The sequence below is a fragment of the Calonectris borealis genome, chromosome 12, assembly GCF_964195595.1.
Source record: "Calonectris borealis chromosome 12, bCalBor7.hap1.2, whole genome shotgun sequence".
NCBI classification, from domain to species: domain Eukaryota; kingdom Metazoa; phylum Chordata; class Aves; order Procellariiformes; family Procellariidae; genus Calonectris; species Calonectris borealis.
The window spans coordinates 8,121,706-8,140,587 of NC_134323.1; positions in this window are offsets into that span (position 1 = coordinate 8,121,706).

Here is an 18,882-nt window from a genome sequence, read left to right on the forward strand (position 1 = left end):
ACTGCAATTAAAGGAGGTTAATATTATATTGGCTCTTGCTAATTTATTGCTCACTACAGCAACAAATACAAGACTCACGTGCCTCTGCTCTCTGCTGTTGAAACAGGCAAGCCTCAAGTCTCAGTACATACAGGAATAGTTTGTGACTCACTTAGAAAAGTGCATGTGAATGAATTAATCTAGTGGGTGTTTTGCTCCTATAGAGTCAAAGTACCATATTCTTCCCTTGAATGTTTCAACCAGACCCCCATTTAGACCAATGGCATTTTATGTGGTTCCTACTTAGATCAATAACACCACATAAACATAACTGAAGGAATCAATTTCTTGGCACTGCTACACATATTTCACAGAGTTAATGAAATATAACATAAAGCAAGCTACATTCTGAAACAAAGAGGGAATAATTTGGAGCTCTTTCACTAAAAATTACAGAATTATCCTTGGCTGTACAACACAAAGCGCAGTCTTTTTCCTGATTTGACTCCTGGTCCTTGGGATCCTTTCTTTGTAGTCCACACCTGATTTATTCGTTAGTCATTGTTAATGGATAATTATTGTGCCCATCAGTATTTACAACCGCTACTTGTTTCTTTTGCAGTTACATCTCTCTGTAGTTTCATGTCAGACCACAGAATTTGTCACCTGTCACAGAATTAGACAGCAGTCGGAGAATTCATTATGCTTGACTTCACTTAGGATGAATTTGACCTGAAGAATTTCAAAGTACTGGTGAGGATTGTGAAGGTGTTAAGAAATGCAATACAGTAAACCTCTGACAGAGAAGATTAGCTTCTGTCTCAGTCTAAATGTAGTGGCTAAAATGTTGCTCTGGGTAACACTTGCACAGGCCTCAGTAGGGAATAAGGTTGTAATTAAAAGCAGCAAGTGACCCCTACAAGAAATAACAGTGAAAGCAAAAACATCTGTAGTTTTTCTTTGAATAAGTTGATTCTGGTAGGAGCACAAAATAAGGGAAAAACATTTAAAAAAAAATCCTGTAAATTCTTTTTTGTACAGAATTGGAGAAATTAATCTTTTTATTCTATTTTGAGAAGAAACAGGGCAGAATATATATCTGGAGGACTGAGAGTTTTAGCCACACAGTTTCTCTTAGGTAGAGATTTCTGGTGAAAAAATTGAAGATACTTTTGTACAAGTTTTTGCAGCTTGTCAGACCATTAGGAATATAAGGACTGCTATTTCATCCTTTAGGACAGTCTCAAATTGTTACACATCTGTTTGCCTTTGGGAAATACTGTCAGGGATTAGGTCAGGAAAGGTATCACTGAAGTAACTTCTAAGTTCTTCCCGAGTGACATGCAGTGTATCTTCATTTTCTGTAGTCTTCTCTGATAAACCCGGGATTCAACACAAACCAGTAAAACCTTGCAATGTCCTGGCTCACACTTGCTACTACCTGCCTTACATACAAGCCATGGCACCCCATGTCGCTGCCAAGGCTTTGACTATGATGCTTCCTCCTGGGGCCGTTCTGCACAGTCAGCAGAGGCAACTTTCCAGAGTAGTGGGAAGCTACAGCCCCACCACAGACAAGGCAGGAGTTCAAAAAGGCAACAGCCACAAGCTAGAGGAGTGAAGGTAGTTCTGTAGATCTGAGCGGAGACAAAATGGTAGGTCAGGCAAAGAAAGCAAGAAAGATACCTAATGAAAATACTGTGTAAAAAACGCATAACGTTATGGAAATTATAATGACTTTAAATCACATGGAAATGAAAACTAGCAATCTGATGAAATGTAAGCACTAAAAAAAAGAATTTTACAGTTTCTGTGTTTTGTTCCTTACTCACTCTAGTTAAGCCCTTTCCTTGCAAATTTAACATCCTTGCTAATGCTGACTCTAGAAAGTGCTGCATACTGTCAGCCGTTCTGTTAAGCTTCAATAAGAGGTCAGTAAATTAGAAAAGGTGAGGAAGCAGGGTAGGGAAACAAAATCTTCCCCCTGTTTTTTGTATTACAATCATTTCGCTTTAGCCTAGAAAGTCCTGACTTTCTTGTATGTGCTATATTTGGGGACAACACCCATAACCGTAAATAACTAAAGGATGAAAACAGATTTTGGAGAAAAATAATTTGGTAGAGTATTCAAGTAATACTAGATGATTCTTGAAAGACTGAATCATTTTCATAACTGCCAATGTGTTTCAGGGCTCAAACTAGATTTCCAATGGAAATTTTTAATGGATTTTAAAGACAGATGGATGAGGTCTGTGCTTACTGTTCAGGACACTTGAACACAGAGCAATCAAAAAGTAAGCAAAAGAGTTCAGCTATTGGAATCAGTGCTATCAACCAGCATCATGACATATTTACCCCAAAAGGTATACGAAAAGTAAAAAAAAAAAAAAAAAGCATTCTCTATAGTACAGCGGGATGACCAACCATAATTAACAAAGGGCTATATGTACTTAGCCCCATTTAATACTTAATAAATCTTATCTGCAAACATATTCTTCTGGTAGGTGTGCCCAAAAGATGCTTCTAGATGCAATTTTCTAAATTCTTTTCCTTAGGTGCCAGTTCTGAAAAGAATATGGTCTTTAATATTGAGTTTTTACTGTTGAGGTAGTGATGGTTACAGAGTGCCAGGAGAGCTTGGTCCCATCCCTCATCTCAATTTCCGAGACGATTTCTGTCTGGATATTGAGCATTATTGTTGGCTTAGATTCCTAAAGTAAAAGAGTTCTATTTAATAGCACCTGTATCCCAGGATTATGTGTACATTAACCACATTTAGAATAAAGAGACTTTCTATATTCCTGTTTTTTCTTCTGCTGGGAAACCGGTTTGGTAGGCCCCAAACATCTACTGCTTGGCAGAGGAAAGATGCTGTTATCAGTACTTAATGGTATGTTTGGAAGAAAAGTCAACAACAAAGCCATTACTGTTACGTCCGCACACTGAACTGACCACATTATGCAGCATTAAACAATTAAATAGCTATGATGAAACAATTAAAAAAACCACTACATCCACACTGATGCTGTTGTAAATGCAATGCCCTCTTTCAGAAGCAGCGGATATGGGTGCTAAGAAGAAGCTGCTAGCAAATGAGTGGGCAAAAGTAAAATGAAGACCTTTAAGTTTACCTGGATCTGTACCGGCACTAAAACTGTTAAGGTTACAATGTCTGCTGAAACTTTACTGAAAGCTTGTAAACTGATTAGAACACAGTTCTGTGTGGATACAGATATGTCTGTGGAAATTCTAGGAAATCATCTAGATCAAATTAAACCCAAGGTAGTCATCTGAATTAAACAATGTTTTTCCTTTACCAAAAGCCCAAGCATTTCCTATACAACGTAAAGATTAAGTCAGTTTGTTATAATCAAAGAAATCAGACAGTAATGATAGATAAGATCATACATGCACTGGTCCATAGGTTTCCAAGTACATGGGAAAAATGGTATTAGTAGTAGGGAACACACTTTCCAGATATCTGGAATATGGATTAATGGTGTCGATTAACTTGCACATACCAATGGCAAATAGAAAACTGTTTTTCAGCAGCTAGCTAAAGTTTAGAAAATTGATGACAAGGTGGTGGAGGACAAAGTGGACTTGAATCATCCCCAATACCAGATACTGACGTGTTCCTCGTAAGTCTTTTCTGCATCTTTCTCCTTGAGATATGCTATAAGCTAATTGTAGAATATGCTACCATTTGTCAACGGACAGCTACATTTTTAGAGCATAGGAAAATGGTTTTTCTTCCTCTCATCAATTGTTTTCTCCTATTGATTTTGTCTTTATTCAAGGAGAATGTATTCACAGGATCAAAGCAAATGATTAGTTTTGTAAAATCTCTCAGATTGCTGAATTAAAATCCAATTGGGAGGAGGAGTGAGAACGATTGTGTGTCAGCAAGTAATTCAGATTCCAATTCTACAAACATTTTCTCTGAAGAATGTTTTATCTACCTCATTTTTTTTCAGAGAAAAATGCTCCTTCAAAATTATGAATTTGGGAATCCTTTAAAACAGTCAGGGTAGGTCAAAGCATGGCTATGAGGAATGTCTAGCATGTCTCCTTTTTCACCTTCTACATAATTAAATTCACATGCAGTCTGAGAAAAAATAAGGTTAGGTCAAGCTTTTTCTGTCGATTTAACTGTTGCTAGGATTCTGCTACAGGTTTGTACACCTACCATTTTCAGGTTTTCTCTTCCCAAAAGAGCAAATTATATCAACCATTTTTTTCTAGCTGTACGAGTTTTAGAACTACAAAACCAACAGAGCTTACTGGATTCTTTTGCAGCAGGAACACTTCCCAGCATGATGGAAAGCTAGTGGCAAAAACAGCCAACCTGTTACTGTTTGATAGCTAGCAGAGTGATGAAAGCAGCACTTCCGGAACACAAAACTTTGTAAACAAGGATTGCTTGGTATCTCTCAATATTAAACTAGATCTGATTAATTCTAATACAGAAGGGAAAGACACGGGATCAAATATCTTGATTTTTAGATAAAAGCAGAACATGAAAAAAAAATTGTTTTCCTGGTTGATCAGAAAGGAGAAAAGCAATGAAGTAAATAGCTTGATTATGAAGCAAAGCTGTTTAATGAAATAACTAGCAAATACGAAATTTAATACCAATGCACATAAACACTACTGAAAACAGTGATTCAGAGAAGATTTTTCAGGACCATCAAAATGCGTAGTAATAGGAGAGGGAACCATCATTCTGAGGAGATTCCAGAGAGTCCCGTTACTGCATCAGGAATACAGCCTTGTACAAATATTTGACTGTGCACCCTGGGACAAATGTCACTTCTAGACATGCCTGTATGGAATTACATATGAAAAGGAAATACAAATGGCCTTTTGTTGAACTCATTTGGGGATAAACTCTGAGAGACCAAAGATGGAGTGATAGGTTTGTAAGACACCTTTTCCCTCCATATATTTGTGAACTATGGGACCCATCTATTTTATAAGTGGAAATTAGATTGTGTTCCTCAGTAATGAGAACTCTGTTCAGTGGAAAAACCAATGAATCTTTTTGTGAGGAAGCCCTGTGTCAGCCTGATCTTATGTCTCCCAAGTTCAATACAAATGACGAAGATACTGTGCCATGGATCAACCAGGAACAGATAGCACGGAGGTATGGTTCTGTGGCATGAGGGAAAGGGAAATCTTTTTACTGAATTACAGTTTGGAAGAAAAATCTGCAAGAATCTATAACCTCACTGCGTTCTATTTCCTGCCTGTCTTGTCTCTTATCATTTATACGCCCCTTTAAAGCAAGACTTACAGGCTCTGTGAGTAACACTTCTTATGGCCTGATGAAGTTGCTTTGTAAAGTGAGATAAAAAGGAGAGAATAGCAGACGTTACTGAAATGGCTAGGTAGGCAATTATTTCTGTTCATATGACTAATCTTGCACTTTAAGTCATCTTCAAAAAACACCATTTACCTAAATTATCTGAACCAATTAGCAACATGAATATATACTTAAGCTAATATAGCAGAAAGCTTGCCCCCGGGGAAAAAAAAATGTATTCTGCATATATTGGCCTAAGACATACCCAGTCTTTACATTTTGCAGCCATTCTCAAGGCAAAATCAAATCTTTAGTAGCCACCTCAACGAAACTAATAGTTTTCATTGTTACCCTTCCCTTGGGTCAGTCCCTGGGTTAGCACTGGATGCTGCAGCTTCAAAAGCGAAAGAGCAGACAGAATCATCTTTAACATTATCATCCTCTAGGTCTGTATTCATTAAGAAGTTCTATACCTTGCAAATCTCTGTTTTCACCCATCTGGGATAGTTAGAGGCAGAGAAATAATCTGATAAACTATAATTTTATTTTCTACTAGTACATAAAATTTTATGGGTAGCCTATAATAACACACCTAATAAAATCTACCATAATAAATGACAAGATCATACAACGTTATCACTGACCAAAGGCAAGAACCAGTAACTTGCCCTTCAGTTATTAGGTAAGTCTATTTATCAGCATGGTCATGCTGAGTACTTCAAGAATGCTTTATTCAGACACGCACTAAGAAATTTTTACTATTTTTTCACAATGACCCATTAATTTCACATAGCTATTTAATTCACTATCTAGAGCAAGTCATGAAGAAAGTAGTTTATCTGATCCCAAAGAAATTTTGTGCACACCTTGTACTTGCTATTCTATACAACCACCTACAAGAACACAGGAGACGAAAGAGGTAATCTAAGACAAAGACATATTTTCAGAAATGCACTTTATAGGGCTAAGAGAGCTGGACAAATAGAGAAGATGACAGTAGCTTCTTGTGTTCTACCACCTTTCTGGGAGTCCTGCTGCCTCTCAGGACTGTCTGGGACACCATGGGCTGTTCATGAGCTGTACAAAACTTGAAAATCCCAACCCTGCCTCTCTGGCTTTTTAGTTTTCTGAAGCATTTTGTCTGTCAACATTCCCATTCAAAAGCTGATCCCTTGACAAGTAGCCTAAACTAGATTTATTTTTTTTCCAGGAGTAAAGCTCATTCAACTCAGCACTGTAGATTTTGTTATTAAAATTACAAAAACCAATATGATCCTTGAAATACTGAGTTCTATATTGAGGGTAAGTTACAGTGATGTCATTTCCTGTCTTGGAATTAATTTACTCTTATTTCTAACATTAGCATTTGTATTTATACATGTTTTCTTTTTGTAGAATCTTTTGCAGGAAAAGTACAGAAGTTCTTTTTTAAGTCAAGATCTATATTAAGATCTTTTAATCATGGTTTTTGGTGCTTTCAATATAAACATTTTTAAGATACTTATTCATGGTCTGATTTCCCATCCCCATATTTAACTGGAAGAATCACAATTGCTGCATTAACCCAGAATCATGTGAGCAGGCTCATAAAAATGGATGGCATGATCATATCCGGAATTTACACAGGACCCTATTCAATAAAGCATATTCTGCCCTTACTGTAGTATCATCCTCCAGAGCTTTAAAGTCTTTCAAGTGGAATAAAGATGTTGCTATAATGACAGTGAATGTAATGAGATTAAATGTAGTTGGGAGTCAAGGTAAATGGCCTTACATCAGAAAGAATGTAGTAACACAGATTCTTATAATGAAGACAAAGGATATTACCAGCACATTTTTGCTACATTTCTTTGGCAAAGTAAGGCCACAGCAGGACATGCCAAGTAATATGGATTCTGTGTTCCTTTCAGTATTTTACATTTAATAAAACCTGCATGCTTTTAGACATAAAGGAATAACTAAAAAGAAGTATCTTCAATAAGCATCGAGATCTGTATTAGCAACGTATAACTTCCCTAAAAACCTGACAATCTGTTTTTTTAGGAATTAAAAGAATTTAATGTAAGGAATTACATTAGAATTGGGACCATTTTTTTTTTGTGGAATCAAAATAATCACAGTGGAGACTTCAAGGCCCAACCTGAGGTCTGTCCAACAAAAGACACGCATACAGGTTTTCCCTAAGCTTGCGCATTATTATGCAGACCTTTATTCCAACAGTAAAACCCAACTGATTCTAAAATTTGCTTTGATTCTGTTACTTTTAACATTTCTGAAGGAATTTATTAATAATTTTGCCCTATTTAACTTGAGATTCTACCTTTCAATACATGAAATAAAAAGAGACGCTCAGGAGTCTTATTTATCACATAGGTCAGCAAGGCCACAGACTGTTATCATGTAACCAGGGACCTTTGAAATAATATTACCCTAGTCTTGATATTAGCTTTAATGTTAGCAGTGTCTATCTTAAAGTGCTAACCTACACTGGAAAATAAGCAGTAAAATATGATAATTTGGGTAATAGAGAGTTCTGATAGATAAGATTATTTCTAGCTATAACAAGTCAAATACCAATGATTTGTCACAGCAGTATTGTTCTATTTCTACAGAAAACATAACTTAGTAGACATAACTTTCATGAAAATTATTGAGTAGTTGTTTTGCTCTGATTATTTATTTCAGCTATTAAAATCAATAGTTGCTGAAGATGAGCTTTTTCAAAAGTAGTAAATTGATTTAAATGAGAATTTGGCATCAAAATACCCCAATTAGCTTTAAAAACATAAACCCTAAAATCTGAAATTATTTCTTAAAGGCCCACATTTCTCAAAGCTTCAGATGCAATACATTCCCTAGAATGGTTGTACATGAAAATTAGTTTTCTTTGCATGTGAATAGCTAGTTAGCTCTGTAGGTTTTTATATGTGCAATGAACAGGCAATTCACACAGTAAAATCCCTAGGGATTGTAGGTGGATTACTGCATACCTTAATCAATTTTGCGATTTATGTGCCTAAATATCCTTGCCCATCTACCTGATTAAAAAGCAAGTTTTTGGGTAGACTTCTCTTACTCAGCTGCAATAAAAATGGAAGCAGCAATATCAACATAAGCAAAGTGCACAGTGGAACATGTGCACTGCATGATAGGCACTTATTTACTAACTGCTTTTTAAATTAGCAACATGCTAATGTTTATGATTTTTGCAAAAGACCTTAATTACTACATAAAATCATTTGATAGTGAAAGGAAAGCAATAAAACAGAGTTTAGCCTTAACAGAGTATAGTCTCATAATGCTGCTGCAAGTATGGAGGAGCATGAAATGAAAACCTTCCCATTCAGGTAATGTACAGTGTAATATCACCAGCACCAGTTAAACAAACTGCTTTAAAATCCTGCCTTAACTTATGCTGATGTCATCTTTGATTAGCAAAGAAAAGAAACCAACTCAAACCCCTCCACATTTCTTCCTTTTTTATTTCACCTTCTGTTTTTCTTCTCTGGCAACACTACCACACCACTTGTGTCAGTCTTCTGCAAGACAGCTGGAAGATTTACTATTTTTTGAGATGCTGTAAGATACTACATGAATTTGTTCTGTATATCCAGATGTAGTGTCCATAGGTTGTTATGGTCTACACTGGTAACAGAATGAAGGGCAATTCATGTCAGCATATCACCCAGTAAATCCTTCCTCTGTATCTCAGCAGAGGTTGTAATTCACACAGCTTTATTTGACCCTGCTATTGAATTTTTGCTAATCTTAACAAAAAGCAAGTCTATTCTGTCTTCTCAGAATTGACATCGCTTTCTTAAGGTTAATCAACTATCATCCTGTTTACTTTTCAGTAAAGCTGCCTTCTTACAGATTTTGTGGTATCAGACAAAACATGCTTTGTTGCATTGGTTTTCTTATCTATGAAATAAGTAAGACTTGTGATGGTAACTTGTCAGGGCTAGTGTAACCAAAATCAAGGTATTTTGAGAGGAAAAGTGTAATACCAATGTTGAAGCTCACGAACGTATCAGCGCCTTATATGCAGATGAGTAAGAGGCTCCAAACAATGCCCTGTTCAAATAATTTATCCAAGTATCTTACAAATACTGCCAACACATGCCAAAGTCAGCAAAAACAAGTGAGTTCAACTTGTATAGCAGCAGCAGCACTGGAGTCCTGAAGTCCCTGTGTACAAAGCATTTTATATAAAATCAGCTGGCAAAGTCCAAGTTCTCTATGTTACATGTCTCTTCGTTAAAACTTGCCTTGCTCCTGCAGAGACCCTCCTCTTCTGAAATTGTATTGTGATCAAACCAAATCTGAAGAAATGCGATTACAAAAGCCTGATCTACTTCCAGTCCATGTTCAAGTGACATGTGAAGTACTACAACGTCACGGAGCCTGAAGAGGATTTTTGCAGCAGTGTTTATATATCAGCTTATGTGAAGAACAAAGATTTTATCATCTTCTGTAGAGAGCCCTTACTGTTTGCAGTCTTTCATAATAACCCTTATAGTTTGAAGCTGTAAATTAGTGTAGGTAAGTGTTAATAAAGAAGGAACAGCACAATTTAGGAATTCAAAGAGAGTCATACAGGAAGCTCTGTACTAAATATTCAGGTAACAAGAGCAAGGGAGGGAAATGCTGCATTTCTTTACACACTCCAGCTGAATAAAACAGAGTACAGCTGTAGCAATAAAATGTTTCTTAAGAAGTGAGGGTCTAAGGGACACACCTCTTACTTGTTGGAAAAATCAAATTTTGTAGGAGCTCTTTAGAGGCGAGAACAACACTTAAGCTCAGAACTAAGTGCAAGATTTCCTCTACAACTTGCCTTTCTCTCAGTATGGCTCTTGTCACTCCGTTCAGAAAACTCTTCAGAAATTTAATTAAGCAACATAAACGCTGGGAAGGTCAGAAGAGGGGCAGGTGCTGGAGTATTGTTATTTTTGATTTTTGGTTGTTTCTCAGATACCATGGCAATAGTGATCAAATAAAAGTGAAGATTAGATTAGACAGAATGAGAGGTTGGAAGTGACTTTATTTGTGTCACTAGTGTTTGCTTCTAAGAAAATTTCAGCAAATAGAGCCTCTGTTCCAACTGATTAAATGCTTTAAAATTCTGGCATGTTTTGCTATTTTGTATGTAGAAAAAAGCAGCAATATTTTATTCCATAAAAATTAAGATTCTGAGAGTTAATTTGAGCATTATTGGGAAACCAGCATGTAGAACAAGAATTGCCAGTAGTCATCAGTTGTGTTTTACAATGACTTTGCGGGGGGGGGGGGAAAGGAGAGAAAGAGAGAGGGATATTCAGTACCTCCTGTGTTGCTTGCTGCGAGTTTAGAAAGAAGTGACTCATTTGTGTATTTTCTTTCTTTTGAACCTGGTGAGTGTTTGTTCCCTTCTCTGTTCTCACTATCATCGCTACTATCTCCACTTTACTGGAAGATGTACTTTTACAAACCCATAATTTTACCCTCTTTTTTTTTTTTTTGTGGTGGTAATTATCAGAAAATAAGCAAGAAAAGTGCTAAATAGTCCCTCTTCTTTCACGTACAAAAGAGAATGCCTCCTACAGGAAGATCCCAGATTGACTCTGGCAGGGCTTCGGTAAGAAAATCTCAAGGAAGAGACAAGCAAGTTTGGAAGCCACCTGCTGAGTAAAAGATTGGGATAATTTTTAAGAATTCAATAATTTTCAGAAATACATGTTCAAGTTTGCTTACATACTTGAATTGCTTTCTCCTTACCTTTACATAAACCCAAATTATGAACAGAAGGAGAGAAACTGGCCACATAAACACCTATGGAAAAGAGTAACTAATATGGTGTGGTCGTGTTCCTTCTGGCAGGAAGGCAAGTGTTTAGTAAGATACAACTACAAAACACCAGTCTAAGACTTATGAAGACTGGTTCTCTCCAGCATGCTCTGTACATCAAAGCAGATGAGACCCACAAAGTGTTCTGCAGTACAAAATACTCTCAGGAAATACTTCAGTAGGGGTCAAACAAATCTTCATAATACTCATGAAAATGAAATAGGGATTTGTAGATCTCACTCCGAACGTTTAAATTCCTTCAGCTCTGTTGGATTCCACCTCGGGAACAATTTGACTTTGACTTTCCTATGGGCAAGTAAGTCACTGACATGCTCTTGCAATCATTTGCAAGAATCATTTTAGACTCACTTATAACTGTATGCCTGATGGGAGCATTTGGGTTTATGATCAGAAGTATTTACTCCAAATAAATGGCAAGAACCACACAAGCAAAAGTCTTACATGCTTTGAAGAGCTTGCACTGTAGCTTAAAGTTTGTTGCAGCAATACTACAAAATGAAATGACAAATCCTAATGTAACCAACATAACCTCTGTGTGCAGATATATCTGAATTAGTCCATTAAAGATGCAAAGACTCTGGATGGTCCCATAACTTTCTGGTAAGACCCTAGGAGTCTTGTAGCGGCCTCTCATGGTGGTGGTATTTTATTCTACTCCCAAATGACTGATTTTTGAGATTATTTTAATTTTGTTAGGTATTTGTAGAGACAAAAAAAAAAGTTAACATTTAAAAAACACTGCAGCATAGTCCATTACAATGATTTACCTGTTTTAAAGCAAGAGACAAACTTTTATTCTCTGTTTTTCTCCCTTTGATTGGAAAGGGAACAATGATATTAAGCCAACTGTAACCTTCTGAATAACATCAGGTTCATCTTAGTGAACTCTTAAAACAGACATTATCACAGAGATTCATTTATGGAAAAGTAAATGTTAGATGTAATTAATCCGGTAGCTACCTGTTCCTTGAGTATTCAATCTCATACTGTGTGCTAGAAGGACCAACTGGTAAAATGACTTGTGGCAATGTATATTTAAGGGTTTTTTGGTTACCTCCATTTGATGTCAGAAGATCAGGACTGCTGCTCTTAAAGTAACAATTTTGCCTCCAACTTCAGGTATTCATTTAGAAATATTTCAAAGCTGTCTTACAAAGTTTTCAGCTTAATTTTCCACAGATTCTGAAATTATTTCTGATTAGCTGTAGGAAAGAATCAACACTTTCGAAATCTCATTTCAAATGAGATTTTCTGAGTACAATTAAAATTTAGGAAATACCAGGTCAATAAAAGAAAGCTTTGACTAAAATATATTATATTCATGCTCTATGCAAGTTTGTGTATCTGACCTTTTCTCTCATTCTAGAAACTTCTACTGAATTAGAATGAAATTCTGGCAGCATGGAAATCACACTGAGTTTTGCTATGCATTTTAGTGATGCCATATTTCACTCAGCCTTTTTATAGCTTAGCTCTCATAACAACCATTTATATGCTTTCCTCCAGAAGGTATCTTTGTGTGTTGTGGGCTCTGTATCTGCCCTGCTGTCTCAGCAGCGCTCCTTGGATATGAGAATACAAGTCTGCTGGTCCTCAAGCCAACTAGGGTCTGTTAAGCCATCTGAAGATGACAGAATAATATTCAGCCCCACACTTACCAATCTCTGTGCTACTTTGGAATTACAAAATGAAGCATCAACAATTTCCCAGCCAATTGGAGAAATTTCATATTATTTGATTAAAAAATGAAAAATCCTCCCACAAAAAACAGAAGGAGATAATGTCCACAAACCCATCATCATGACCAATTAGTTTAAGTTAGTACAACATTGCCAATTATTCCATGTTTTGTATAGAAAATATGTTATGTTCGAATAATGATTTTTCCATAATTGCATTATGTTGAATTTGTTTCCTTAGATATCTCCTTGCCAGTCCCACATTAATTATTCAAGCAAGGTCAAATAAAAAGAGAAAATGGGACACGGGCTGAATTGCAAAATGGGAATTCTAGTTTTTCATCATCTGCAGTTCTTTACAGTTCTGCCTCTGTTGTGTGATTTGTAGACACACAGTCATTATTGTTCCAGGAGCCATGTGCTCCAAACGGAACAGAAGGGAACACCGAATGTTTAGAAGTGAGATGCTGAGTTACTGTATTTTGAATGCGTTTCTTAGAGAATAACTACACATATACATAGAAAACACAGGAAAACGATTTTCCACAGTGAATAAACATCTGCAAGATTGCATAATTCTGCATGAGTTTTGTTACATGAACAATGAACTAGAGAAATAATACTTTGAAATCTATGAAACATTTTAAAATAGAAAACTTAATTTCTATTTGCATTAAGATTCCTTTCATAAAGCAGGACACAAGCAAGCTATTCTCCACAACTAGCAGGTCTATAGTCTGTCAACAGTACATTCATTTCTCACCTGAATCTTTTCTGCAAATTCCCCAAATGAGCTAGGATAAAGGTGGAGTTCCTGAACAACATGAGTTGAGAGCCTCCCCTTGAGCAATACACAGGCATCCCCTTTCTTTGGCACATAAGGGCCAGCACTGTGGCAAACACAGTCTACTAACAGGAAAATGGTCAAACAAGCTAATGGAAGGACAGAAAACTGTATGGTGGAGAGTTAAGGTACTGTTCAAAAAGAGTAAGATTATACTGGTTACACTATTTCCCTCAATAACTAAGGTGGATATTTAACATGGAGCATTCAAAGATTAAAGTCATGTTGGACATATACATTTAGTATGCATGTGCATATGACTAAATTTATCCTTATGTGGATATTACGTGGTTGTGTGGTGAAATAATTACACAGTATCATTTATGGATTACAACAAGTATTAGAACTTAGCCTCATTTTATGTTTGATGTATAATTTGAACATATTTAGCACGTTATACGATCTACTTCAAATGGAAGCTGCACAGAGCTTTAAACTCTTCAGTATATTTTCAATTGAAAATGTAGTAACAATACACCAAAATTTATTCCTTTAGGTGACAAAGGAAACAGAACTATGTAATAGTAAAACATTCCTTTTTCAGGAGTTGATGCCTACTAGCTCACACAAACAGTGGAATCTTTTGATTCAGTAAATACATTTTCCCTTTTCTGGGCTTCAGGGTAGTGCAAGGCTGTGCATTTATCATTGCCATGGTTTCAGGTGTGTGTTTGTATATTCATGTAGGTACAGTATTTCAGACCTGCAGCAGACAGTTATATTTAAAGATTTTTCTATTACCTGTTCTGGAGTAAAAAGCAAAGAACATTGCTATTTATTTCACATTCTTTGTGACAGCAAATAAACAAATTTAAGAGACTTTACTGTAAATCCAGTAAATGTATAATCTCTTAAGTGTACAAAAATTACACTCGTTATGTCACTAATATCTTATATGTCATTAATCAAACAATGGGCTATGATTAATTATTAGAAAAATTGACGCCTATGTCTCTCATGTCTTGAGTTGTTGAGGTACCTAATCTTAATTATTGGTTAGTAAAATACTACTGATTTCTTGACCACGTATAACTCCAAGGTCAAAAGACAGGGAACAGAGAATTCTATTCCTCGACAGTCAAATCCAGTAAATATTGTTTTCATATGTTAATGCAGACTACCAATTATCCTACCTACTGAATTGTTTGTATTTTTTCCCCCACACTGAATCAATAAACAATATTACAGTACCGTATACAGCACAAGAATTATGCTGAATACATCTGGAAGGAAATGGATAACCCTCATCTTTCCAGTGCTAGACTTCAGTTTAGGAATACAACTAAACTTCAGGCAAAATGAAAGGGCTTGTTGCTCTAAGAGGCTGTTTCTCAAGAAACAGAAATCTTGTGGAAGGATCCTGCTTTTCTGTAGTCCCCATCCTTGTACAGGATGTGTCTGTGAGATCGGCAGCATGCACAGCTGATTTGACAGGGGAGCCTGAGGAGTCTCCACCCGATCAGCAGCGGTGCAGGTTTGCCAATGCAGTCCCAATATAGGCAGCAGTTGTGCTGCACTGGTTCACTGTGCCAGGCTCACTGATTCCACAATACCTACCCCACTTCCAAGCAAGTACTAGAACAGTGGGCAGATGGGTGTGGGTGGAGGGTGAAAGGTGCAAATGCTGAAGAGTTGTAATTAGACAACTATTTCAAATTGCTACCTTTACCAAAATCTTGCACATTGTCTTGGTTTATTCAATTTATTTTATAGAAATAGGAATGTCCCAAATTCCTTTTGATTGTTTTTTCTCTTTGCCTGAAAGAAAAGGTAGCCCCAGTTTCATGTTCTCGGGCACTACTGTGACCCTCCAAGTATGGATGAGATGGGGAGGGGAAGCTACCCATGAAGATGGCTAGGGTGAGCTCATTTCAAATTCCAGGAGTCGGGAGTAGAAACGCTACTATGGGTGGCGGTGGGCACCTAACAGAAGGTTAAACCATATATATATATATATACACACACACACATATTATATATATAATTTTCTGTACAGAATAGCCATCTGAGAATGCCATGCACAGGACGTGATACACTTAGCAAGGGCCTGGAAGAGAAATGACTGCTATTCTTTTGTACTTGCAATGCTCTCAAACCTCTGTTTTCTGCCAAAGCACCTAGGTTTACAGTGACATTGAATTTTACTTTTAAAAATAAAATAAACAAGTAGATAAATGGCAAAAAAGTAGAACTCTAATTTTAGCTGGGAAGTGACAAGATTTCCAGAGTGTGTGAAAGATGTGCATGCTTATTTTACGAGCCATTTTCTTGCAGTCACTACAAAATACAAAAACATTCCTTCAATATTTCTTTTTTCAAACTAAGCAAAAGAACTATTCTGCTCCAAGGAGTATTTCAGTATCAAGTTTCATTACTATGTTTGCTGCAACCTTAGAACATGGTAATCTTTTTCTAATTCACCTGAAGTTATAAGAAGAACTTCTCTTTTTAGTTAATTACAGAAAGTACCTACAGACAGGGAAAAAAATCCCAAATTGTGAACATTTGGACAGTTATAAATATATTATCACACCTATGCAGCTCTAAGATACAGCAGGTAAACTAGCTACTATTATGAAGTGCTACTATAATACATAATAGTTCTATAATAAAAATTTCTTGTTGCACACACTATATAAAGTGAAGAAAAGGTTTCAAGTTTGATGAAGAGAAGAGAAAACATCAGTGTTCTAGGCTGGTGAGAGAAAGAAGTTTCATTAATTTTGGTTGCTCTCATCTACGTTGGCAAAAAAGCAGATAAATAGTGAAGTATGGAAAAAAAGCACATAAAATGTCCTTCATTTTGTTCCCCTCTCACATTTCCCACGTTTTGTCTGGGAATAGTAAGAGAATGATAACCATACAACTTAAACCCTTAATGATGTTTCCGCCAGGAAGCAGAAATATATAGCAGTATACATAGAGATTATAGTGTACGTACATGCTAGAGAGGTAATCTGTTTTTTAAGAGGAAAAACACCCACCATCTGTATAACAATAAGTGCTCAGCTATTCTCTATGACAAAGAATAACTGCTCCAGATCTACATCTTAGTGTACACTAATTGACACTTAGGGTCTAAACAGCTATAGATTAACTTGGCAAACAATGTTTCAGAATTTATAGCAAATGACCAAAATATCTACCCCAGCTAACAAGCATGCTTGTGTTCCTAAATGCAGGTAGCACATCCCTTCTTTAGCAACAAATATGATGCGCTGTCAGGAAGTAGACTTTTCCTCAACCTGACTTAGTATTGACATTTCAGGTTGCTGGCATTTTAAAAGTCTTTAAAATTCTTTTTCTTGGAGCAACCCAAGAGCACAAATGTTTTTTTAAATAAGTTATACCTTTACAAGCATTTTCTCCATTACGCTGTAGAAGTTTTCCCCTTAAATATTGCTACCAGAAGGAAAAAAGAAACCCCTCTATAGCTTTGACAACAAAGTATCTTAATGCCTTTTCTCCTTGTTATTGTGTCACTGATCAATAGAACTAAATGCCATACATCCATCAAACTACAAGGTTTGATTGCAAAAGCTGTCTTAGCTCATGGAGCTTCTTCTTGTGTCTTACACTCTAGGAATGTCACAGTGGAGGAAATCCTAACCCTATGTACGTCAACCTTTGTCAGACGAACAGAGATCCTGAATGAGGGTTGTTTTGGCATTCTTTTGTCTATCATGCACGACTGGAGCAACAGTTCACTTCAAGGCCATCACCTTGAGTGCCATCACATAGCACATACAGGACAACCAGGTGATCAGGCCCAGTCAGCATGAGTTTATGAAAGGCAGGTCCTGCTTGACTAACCTGATCTCCTTCTATGACAAGGTGACCCGCTTAGTGGATGAGGGAAAGACTGTGGATGTTGTCTATCTAGACTTCAGTGAAGTCTTTGACACCCTTTCCCACAGCACTCTCCTGGAGAAACTGACTGCTCATGGCTTAGATAGGTGTACTCTTCACTGGGTAAAAAACTGGCTGGATGGCAGGGCCCAGAGAGTTGTGGTCAACGGAGTTAAATCCAGTTGGCAGCCAGTCACAAGTGATGTTCCCCATGGCTCAGTTTTGGGGCCAGTTCTGTTTAATATCCTTATCAACGATCTGGACGAGGGGATCGAGTGCACCCTCAGTAAGTTTGCAGATGACACCAAGTTGGGCGGGAGTGTTGATCTGCTGGAGGATAGGAAGGCTCTACAGAGGGACCTGGACAGGCTGGATCGATGGGCCAAGGCCAACTGCATGAGGTTCAACAAGGCCAAGTGCCAGGTCTTGCACTTGGGTCACAACAACCCCATGCAATGCTACAGGCTTGGGGAAGAGTGGCTGGAAAACTGCCTGGCCAATGGAAAAGGACCTGGGAGTGTTGGTCGACAGCCGGCTGAACTTGAGCCAGCAGTGTGCCCAGGTGGACAAGAAGGCCAATGGCATCCTGGCCTGTATCAGAAATAGTGTGGCCAGCAGGACTAGGGAAGTGATTGTCCCCCTGTACTCGGCACTGGTGAGGCCGCACCTCGAACACTGTGTTCAGTTTTGGGCCCCTCACTACAAGAAGGACATTGAGGTGCTGGAGCGTGTCCAGAGAAGGGCAACGAAGCTGGTGAGGGGCCTGGAGCACAAGTCTGATGAGGAGCGGCTGAGGGAACTGGGGTTGTTTAGCCTGGAGAAGAGAAGGCTCAGGTGAGACCTTATCGCTCTCTGCAACTACCTGAAAGGAGGTTGTAGCGAGGTGGGTGTCGATCTCTTCTCTCAAGTAACAAGCAATAGGACAAAAGGAAATGGCCTCAAGTTGCTCCAGGGGAGGTTTAGATTGGCTATGAGGAAAAATTTCTTCACCGAAAGGGTTGTCAAGCATTGGAACAGGCTGCCCAGGGAAGTGGTTGTGTCACCACCCCTGGAGGTATTTAAGAGACATGTAGATGTGGCGCTTAGGGACATGGTTTAGTGGTGGACTTGGCAGTGTGAGGCTATTGGTTGGACTTGATGATCTTAAAGGTCTTTTCCAACCTAAGCGATTCTATGATTCTATAAGGCAAAGAGAAGAAATAAAGACTCCTTGTCTCCTTGAACCTCTTTTTCTATTAATTATTAAATCAGCTATTGACTTTACTATCCTGATCAGCAGCCTCATTTAACTGCAGTCTCCTAATGCTGATTGATACTCATTGATACTATTATATTTGATACTCATTTATCCTATTATATTCTACAAATAAGTCTCCCTT